Below are 10232 nucleotides of genomic sequence, written 5' to 3'. Positions count from 1 at the left end.
TTATCGAAATACCTGTGTTCTTACACCATATCCTCCTCCTCCTAACTTCCACTGAATTCCAAAAATAAATATAGTAAAAAAAGCAGTCTAGTGTTGGAATAGAGTGAAGCTATAAACCTGAATGGAGAGAACATAATTATGTACATACTTTTCTAAAAAACAGAATTTTTATATATTTTTTGGCCTCAGGTAAAGGATGCTAAAATATTATATTCTGATAGACATATTACTTCTACTATCTAGAATCCTCTCACAACCAAAACAAGATTATTTTATTACTTTATTCATTTATTGAATGAACAAATGTAAACAAAAATGTATTGTTTACTATGGGTCTGGCACTATTTTCAGTGTTAGAGAGATATTAATGAACAAAGTAGGTTCTGCTCGTAGGAGATGGACATTAAATATTAAAAAATAAGAAACTACATATCAAGTGTTCATTAATGCCTTAATTTTATCTGTTTAATATTTATTTCTCTGAGGTCAGGTTAACCACCCCTTCTTAGCTAATATTTCCCTGTAATTTCTGTGAGAATAGATGCGGAATTTCTCCACCAAAAGTTTCAGATTCACAAGAGTGGAGTGATTTAAAAAGAGAAATCACTTGATTTATTCAAGAGAAAGAATATCTATTTTGTTCCATTATACTATTCTAGAACCTTGAAAAGATGGGCTACTTCCATGTCATTTTCTGTGTCTATCATAATCTAAACCAGACATGAATGGCGTACATAAACAAACAGAAAACAAAGAAATACAAGGTTAAGGGGCACTAGGGAGGCTTAGTGGTTGTTTCTTTTGGCTCAGGTCGTGATCCTGGGGTCCTGGAATGGAGTCCTGAGGGAGAAGCAGGCTCCCCCTGGAGCTTCTCCCTCTGCCTAGGTCTCTACCTCTCTCTCTCTCTGGATTGCTCATGAATAAATAAATAAATAAATAAATCTTTTCTTAAAAAAAAAAAACAATGCTAACTAATATAGACCCTAGTTCCTAAGTATACTAGCAAATCAAATCCAGAAATGTTATTTTAAGAGCCAAGTGTCATGAGCTAGTAGAATTTATTCTAAGAATGACAATGAAACAACAGGAAATTTGGTAGAATATTCCAGTACATTACCAAGATAAAGGAGAAAAAAAATACATGAATTACATGCATCCAAAAGCATTACATGAAATTTCATAGACACTTAAAATAAACAGAGGTGCCTGGGTGACTCAGTCAGTTAAGGATCTGACTTTTTTTTTCAAGATTTTTTTTAAAATAATCGAGCATGGGGAAGGGAGGAGCAAAGGGAGAGGAAGAGGATTGAGGCTGGATATGAGGCTCAATCCCATAACCCTGAGATCATGATGTGAGCTGAAAACAAGGGCCAGCCCCTTAACAGACTGTGCAACCCAGCATCCCCAAGCATCCGACTCTTGATTTGAGCTCAGGTCATGATCTCAAGGTTGACGGATAGAGCTCCGTGGCAGGCTCCCACTCAGTGTGGAGTCAACTTGTCCTTCCCCCTCTCTTCTTTGCTCCTCTTTCCCTCACAACTCTCTCACTCACAAGCTTGTGCTCTCTCTCAAATAAATAAAATCTTTAAAAAATAAAATACTTTGTAATCCAGATTTCTTAACTTGATTAAGGTTATTTTTTAATCCAAATATCAGAAAATAACAAATACCTATAGAATTATTACTCTTATATTCCTTATAAAGTATTTTGTCTGTTAATTTTAGCCCAGAATTTGGTAGTCCTATTCAATACAATGAGGAAAAAAAATAGCACATATGAAAATGGGGAGACAAATGGTAATGATCTACAAATGTTATTTTTCATTAACTATATTATCTACATTATTGGCATACATAAAAACATTCAGTAAGATAGTCAACAAAAGATAAACATAAAATTACATAAAAATAGTAATTCCAAGTAATAAAAATAACAACTAACATGCTTAACATGTTTAACACAGTGTATAACATATAATTTATAAAATGTTTTCCAGATATACTATGTTTAATCCTCTGAGAAACTTCAGCTAGGTATATTATTAACATACTGTAATAGAAACCCAGTCCTTTTCACAAAGGAAAAAAAGAAATAAAAAGAATAAAACTAAAAAGGAATGTATAATATTTACCTGGTGAATTCTCAGGTTACTGACGTTTATAAAATTACATGGACAAACATAAATACAAAGACCCAATGTTGTAATTACTACCAAATCAATCTAAAAGTAAAATGCAAGGATAATTAAAGTACTAACATAGATGGTTTAATTGAATGTAGAAAGCTTATTTGGAAAAGAAAATATACAAGAATAACTGAGAAATTTTTAGATAAAAGAGTGACAAAATATCTTTCATGAACCAAATAATACTAAAAAATAATTAAATACTATTTTATTAGAATGGGATTGATATGGTCACTAATTTGATTATAGAAACTGAGTACACAGAAATTTATTATGAATATAATGTTTTTAATATGTGTTATCTTTAAGTTGTGTTGATGCTATTAGAAAAAAATCATAGAATAATGTTATGTGTGTACCTTATACCATGCAGAAAAATAAGTTGTGACTATTAAAAATCTTAGTGTGAAAATTAAACTGAAAAAAGTTTACATAATCTGAAATATATATTTAGCAATCTTCCAAATAAGTGTGGGGAGGGAAAATTCTTCAGAAAAAAACCCAAAGATATAAAGAAAAATATACACAGAAAAAAACAATCTAATGATGTCATAATTGGTCTTCAAATGTTGGTTATTTAGTCCCATGGGATTATTGACCAACATGTGTGAATTTGTAGAATTATTAATAGCAAAATAAATATTTAGATACAAATGGATTCTTTTCATCAGAATTGAGGTATTTGTTTCACCTCAATATACATCATGTAACTGAAGGAAATAAAGTTCTAGCAGAAAACAAATGTTTTTAAAATTGAATTACTTCTGGATCCTTTTGTGTGATAATATGGAAATTTTTCATGAAAGAGTAGCTTTTTTTAAAAGAAGAAAATGGTATTCTTCTAATCTCACAAAGCACATGTTTTCAAACAGCTAACAGATTTAAACTACATTGAGTGTTCAGGTGTTTTCACATTATGTTGGGGTTAGGTAAGCAATCTAGGGGAAAATTTACAGAAAAAAAAAAGATCATTTCATTGCTAAGCTCTATCTCTCTTCTGTTCCAAAAGCACTTTATGCCATGTATCACAGATAGCGTTCTCAGCCAGAGATTAGAAGCAATTTCTGTGTAATCGCAGATCCGCCAAAATCTGTTGCAAAGAAATTATTCAAACCTGGACATTTACCTAACCAAATGACGAAGCTGTTGCACTTGTGGCTACTTATACAAAATCTCTATTACTATTAATAGTGACTAGCACACAAAAAACTTCTATTAGTTCACAATCCAATACTTTTTTGGCTATAATGTATGTATCCTAGAACTGATAATTGCTTAGTTCATCAATGTATATTGTAGCAGTTTATTCATTACATTTTCCTACATAAATTCCTTTTTGGTATATGTGATTCCTTTAATGGATTGGCTATTTATCTGAACCAGTATATGAAACAGGTTGCTATGTAACAAAATGACTCCCACATTATTTGATCTGGGAAGCCTATTTTTAGAGTCTACACCTATTTATGGTTACAGTTCTTGGCATATAGCCTCTTGAGTGTTTGCTTAAAATTTAACAAATCATATCTGAATACCAAACACTAACCTAGTCTACAAACTGCAACTAATCTTGGTTTATCTTTGTTTATCTTTTCTTTTCCCTCTCCTCCCCTTTCTGCCCCCATCCCCCCCCCCCCTTGGTGTGAATGTGTCTCTTGTTTGCTTGCTTTCTTCCTTTATTTTTGGCTGCTTTTAGGAGTTTTTAGGTGCTTTTCTTTATCAGCAGTGTTCTAAAACTTCACAACGTTATTTCCTAGTGCATGTCATTGTTTTCCAATCAGTGCATGTCATTGTTTTCCAATCATTGTACAGACACTCATTTGGCCCTCTCAATCTAGAGATCCCTGCTTCTCAGTTCTAGGAATCATTCTCATATTAATCCTTTAACAATTTATTAAACTCTGTCTTATGCGTACTTCTTCTTACACGTACTTTCCTGGTTGAAACTCACATTAATCAGATTTTGAAATTACAAGGTTGATTGTTAAAAACTGACATTTTTTCTCCTATTGACCTGTTCTATATCTTTAACTTTTCCTTTATAGCTTAGTTCATAATTCTACCTTGAATATATACACACGCAATTTTTAAGAGTGTTTTTTTAAAGATTTTATTTATTTATTCATGAGATACAGAGAGAGAGAGAGAAGAGAGAGAGAGAGAGAGAGAGAGAGAGGCAGAGACTCAGGCAGAGGGAAAAGCAGGCTCCATGCAGGGAGCCCGATGTGGGACTCGAACCCCGGTCTCCAGGATCACACCCTGGGCTGAAGGCAGAGCTAAACTGCTGAGCCACCAGGGCTGCCCTTAAGAGTGCTTTCTTATTTGCTAGCAATTGTATTGAAATACTGTACACATTAATTTCAATTCAAAGAAAAAGATAAAGTTTGATACATTCTGAGGTAGAACTTGAATATATAATCCCTATCATAATTAACTCCACCTTTATGAACCAGGATTGTTCTAGGTTACAGTGTAATAATACATAATAAATACATGATTGTTAATATATGATATATATGTGTGTGTGAATTTCAATTAAACAAGGTAAACAGGTTATATCATTCCCAAACAATTTAAAAACTCAGTTGACATCATGAATAGAATTGACCTATGACTGTTACGCCTTTATAATTCTTAATCACTTTTAGAACAAGTTTTGAAAGATAATCTTTCATTTTGGTATCATATTCTAGAGAAAAATTTTATTCAATATGTAATGCTAGTAATTGACTAAATTACATGGGCCTGTTTTTTTTTTTAAGAAAAATAATGAATACCTCATCAATTTGCAAAGGTTTTCAAAGCATGTGCGAGACTAAATAATTGAATGCCTTCACTAATTTTTCTCAGCGTGTATACTTATAATTGCAATTATCTTTTCAAGGTAAATGATTCAGTATTTATTTTACTCTTTTAAATTATTCTTGAGGTGTTTATTGTTTTATAAGGTTTTAATTTCCTGCTATGTTTATAATAGTTGAAACATAATAGCTAATTGTAATTACAACTCAGCTATTCTCCCTCTTTCTCTTCTCTAAAAATGTATACAGTCTTCCTGTAGACACTGGTAATTTTCTTCGAAACTACTTCAGTTTTTGTCAAAAGTTTGCAAGTAGACTAAAATTTTAGTTAGCTCTTAGCTCTTTCCTAATCACTTGAAGTTGGTCAGTAGGACAAAAGTTAGACTATGGTCTCAGGAAGCAGTCTTGCTCTGTAATGCAGGTGCTCTAACAGGAGCTTGAGTGAGCAATGCATGGTTTACTGCAGTAGAGTGCACATTCTGCAGAAATAGGAGCTTCAAAGGCTGACCAATGTAGATGTGAGAAGGATACGTTACTCATATTTTCTCAACTCCTTTTGTTACCCTTTAGAAATATTCCAAAATAAAATTTTTGGAATTTGAGCTGATCTGACAATTAAATGGAATTGAATGAATAAAAAGTATGATTCCTCTGAAAGACTGTTATAGACTTAAAAATATGTAATGGTTCAAAAAGATGAAAAGTATATTTCCTGCTCACATAAAATACTAAATATGTGTTCCTGATCAGTGAAACAGCTCTCCTCCAACATCTTCAATGCCTAGCTTCCAAACATCCTGCCTCAGGGCAGTTGGAAAGGAAAAAGCATGACAAATCATGTGGGGGAGGTTTGGGTGGGCTAGCCCGGAATAGGTGTGCTTCACTTCAATTGTAAATGAAACATCAGCCCTTTAGCTCCTCTTGTGCCTCAAATGTGCTAGCCTTTGGACTAGAAATCAGGCCATTAGTTCTGGTTCTTGGGCCTTCGGACTTGGACTGGAACTACACCACTGATTGTCCTGGATCTCCAGCTCGCTGACTATAGATCTTAGGATTTCTCTGCCTCCATAGTCATTATAAGACAATTTCTTATAATGTATATAGTATTTGTGCATTATTTGTTTATACACATTATACATTTCTTTATTATATATTATATATATAATTATATATTATATAATATAAATCAGTATAACAATATTTTATATTCTATATTATTTATACAATGTATAATTATGTATTATATATATTTGTATACATATACACAATGTTTATATCATGTGTGTGTGTGTATATATATATATATATATATACACATATTTCTTGATGGATGGATATCAGGTCTTATCAGTTCTGTTTCTGTGGAGAACCCTAATGCAATTTCCAAGATTATATTTTATTTTCTCTAATAGCATATTTCAAAATGTAATTTGCTCAGGGTTATGCAAAGAGTAAACAGTGAAGCAGACTGGCCTAAAGCCTAGAGTCTTTCCACTAGAACACATCAGCATCCACCACAAATCCCTCCTTTCCCTGCTCATTTGTTCTTATGTGAAACAGACTTTTCCCTTTTCAACATTTTTTGCAAGATTTGGTGCAAATCTTGCCTCAATGGTGTTATTCCAACAGGTTTATGATACATGTTTATACGTGACTTTTTTTTCTTACTTCATCTCCTTGGTTATTTTTTCAAAAGTTGAGCCCATTAGAGGACTATCCCTTTATATTCATAAGCATAAAGCCATGGTTAATTTTTAAGATACCTATTTTCTTTCTCATTTGAAGTAAATGTAATTTTTTTCAGTTTTGCTTTATACCAAGTATTTTTTTCTACAGTTTTTACTACTCAGAGATTCTGCAATGTCTTTGTCACATTTCTGCCAATTCTGCATTACAAAGAAAGTTACGTCTTACATCAGTTTGCTATTGATGCGCAACAAATTACCACAAACTTATGACTTAACACACATTCATTATCTCAGAACTTCAGTAGACCAGATCCAGGGAGTACTGTTCAACTGGATTTTCTGATTTAGGATCTCACTAGACAACAATCCAGATGTCAGCTGGAGCTGTGACCTTCTCTGAAGCCTCCCAGTAAAAGCTATTTCCAATCTCTTTGTGGCTATAGAACTCAAATTCTTCTGTTTGTTGTTGTTGATGGTGGTAGTGGCAGTGGTTGTCAGCCAAGGCCTCTCTCGATTCTTGGATGCCTCCCATAGTTCCTTGTCACTTGGCTTTGTCCATATGCCTTTGTAGATAGATGGATAGAGAGAGAGAGAAAGAGAAATTGATCTTGTTTGTGTATATCTTGTAATATAATTAATTATAGGACTGATATTCTATCATTTTTTCCATATTCTAGTAGAAGCAAATCATAGGCCCTGCCTGTATGTACTCAAAGGAGGGAATTACATAAGATGTGACTCACGGGGATCACCGTGGGGTGTGTCTGTCATGGGCCACAACTCTTTATTTGATACTTGTTCTAAACAAAGTATATCTTTATTTTGTTTTATTTATAGATGCAAGAATTATTGGTGCTGATTAGATAACATATCACATTAATAAATAAGCATGTGTGGACATAACCATTGTTTAATGTGTCACATATAATTCTGAGTCCATGCTCTCCGTATAATCCCATTGGCCACTTTTGTCTTGGAATTTTTATCCTAAGAAAATGAATCAGTAAGCCATCATTTGGGAAGTGTTTTTATTTGCATTATCTCATTAGATAGGGTCAGGAAGCAAGCCACACTGGCTAAGAGTGCTTCAGACAGTGAAATAAGCATATACTTTCTTGTTCTCTCCCACTGGGTAAGTCTTCTACTTTGAAAATAAAAGAGCAGGGCTGCCTTCATTTCAAAAGATAAAGAGATACACACTGAGTGCCTACTATGTGCCAGACATCATACTAAGGCATTGACAGTAAGAAAGGAAAATGAATAAAATCATTCATTTTCTGCCCTTGAAGAATTTTCATTTTAGTGAGGAAGATTTAATATTTGTATATTGAACATAAATTGAGTTAACCACAGGGTGCCATGGGTGCCCAGATAAGAGAAGCCTAGTTAAATTCTAAAGGGTAGGTGTCATAGGTGGAATAACGGCCCCTTAAGATATCAGGTTTTAATTAATCTGGAACCTATAAGTGTTAAATTATGTAGAAAAAAAACGCATTTGTAAATGTAATTAAGAATCTTTAGATGAGGAGATTATCCTAGATTATCGGAGTGCTCCCTAAATGCAACCACAAACACCCTTGTAAAGACAAACATCCTTATAAGAAGGAAGCAGAGAAGTATTTGACACGAAAGAGAAAGACAATGTAATACAAAGACAGAAATTGGAGGCACACAGCCACAAGCCAAGGAATGCTGACAGCCACCAGAAGCAGAAAGAAACAAAAAATGGATTATCCCCTAGGGATTCTGAAGAAGCAGGACCCTGCTGACACATTGATTTCAACCCAGTGAAACTTATTTTTAACTTTTGACCTTGGAGACTATAGAAGATACTTGTATGTGGTTTTATGTCACAAATTTTGTGGTGATTTTTTTTACAGAAGCCATAGGAAACTAACAGAGAAGATTACACACAGAACAGCTTGAACAGTCATGCAGGTAGAAAGTGGATGATAGATACTGGACACTGAAATACTTCTTATTACTTGAGAGCAAGAAATGAGTAGAAATGGTGGGAATTGGCACTCATTCACAAGACAAAGAGAAACTATGGCAGCCTTCTGTGGCATGCTAAGCACATTGTCCAATAGAATGTAAATAGTTACTAAGCACTTTTAAGCAGCAGGGATGCCTGGCTGGCCTAGCAGAGCATGTGACTCTTGATCTTGGGGTTAGAGATTACTTGAAAATTAAAAATATATATATATCTTTTTTAAAAAAAGAATTTTTAAATAGAGTAATGCATTATTATTAAATGCTCCATTCTAGAGTGTAATATTAAATATAGTTTAGAAGTAGAGAAATAGAGGAGGTAAGAGAAACTAAATAAGTGGAAGCAGCAACACCTATTATAAGGCTATTTTATATTTTCAAGGAAACTGAGTTAGAGTGGCAATGAGATCAGGGGAATATTGTTTTGAGAAATAGCCAAAAAAAAAAAAAGTTTAAATCAGCAGGATTTCATGATTATTTGTCTAGGGAGGTGGTATGAAAGCATGAGTACCTAAGTTCTGACTTAACCTAAGATGAGTACCAAGTCTGACTTAAAATGATTAAGTCAATCGTGCTGTCAATTGACTATATTTACTGTTGTTCCATTTCACTACAAGAAGCAGTTGGGAGGAGCTAATGCTTCCAGTTTTGGACGTGTTTGGTTTGAGATATCTTTGGGGGTGTCCAGTAGTGAGCTGGCTCTACATGTCTAACATGAGAAAAGAAGTAGAACTGACGGGAAAAGTAGTTCATCTTCTCAATACACTTTCAGAGCAGAGTTAAGCTTGTTTTTATGACAAGGATTGCAAATTGATATGTGATTTTCTGGAAAAAAAAAAAAAAGAACCACTTTGATCTCTAGAAAAGAGAGAAAGCTATTTACATAGATTTTTCCACATTTGTTTTAGATGGTTTCTTAAGCCAAAATGCCTTAGATATTTTGGAATTTCGAAAGAAACACTAAATAAAATATTTCTGCTTATTTTAATGACTCCATAAATAAGCATTATAGATCACATTTGTCCCAGTTTGTAGGCATGCCTTCTGAGGCTCAGCAGGGATTTTAAGTATGCAACCCAGAGAAATACTCTTAGGAAGCAGAACCCAGAATTTAAGCTACAGTTTCTTTGATACATACAATATTTTTCCTCTATATCCTGTTATCTTTTCTCAAAGCTAAATGATTTTTATTCCTAGCATTTGTTCAAACTGATTTTTTGGGACACCTGGGTGGCTCAGCAATGGAGCATCTGCCTTTGGCTCAGAGCGTGATCCCGGAGTCCGGGGGTCGAGTCCCACATCGGGCTTCCGCATGGAGCCTGCTCTCTCTCTCTCATGAATAAATAAATAAAATCTTTTTTAAAAAGTATTAAAAAAAAAGCAGCTGATTTTTTTTAAGCAGCTGATTTTTTAATCAGTTTGTAGTACCATATAACAAAACTGAAAATACTATGAAAATTAATTTTCAAAACAAATTACAGTCTTATAATGTATAGTACAGTATAGTATAGTACAGTATATAGTAGGTGTCCCAAATGTCATGTATTAATTGTTTGCTGACAATT

Source organism: Canis aureus, chromosome 25 (genome assembly GCF_053574225.1).
Source record: "Canis aureus isolate CA01 chromosome 25, VMU_Caureus_v.1.0, whole genome shotgun sequence".
NCBI classification, from domain to species: domain Eukaryota; kingdom Metazoa; phylum Chordata; class Mammalia; order Carnivora; family Canidae; genus Canis; species Canis aureus.
The sequence above is the reverse complement of the archived record's forward strand: the minus strand, read 5'-3'. Positions refer to the sequence as shown.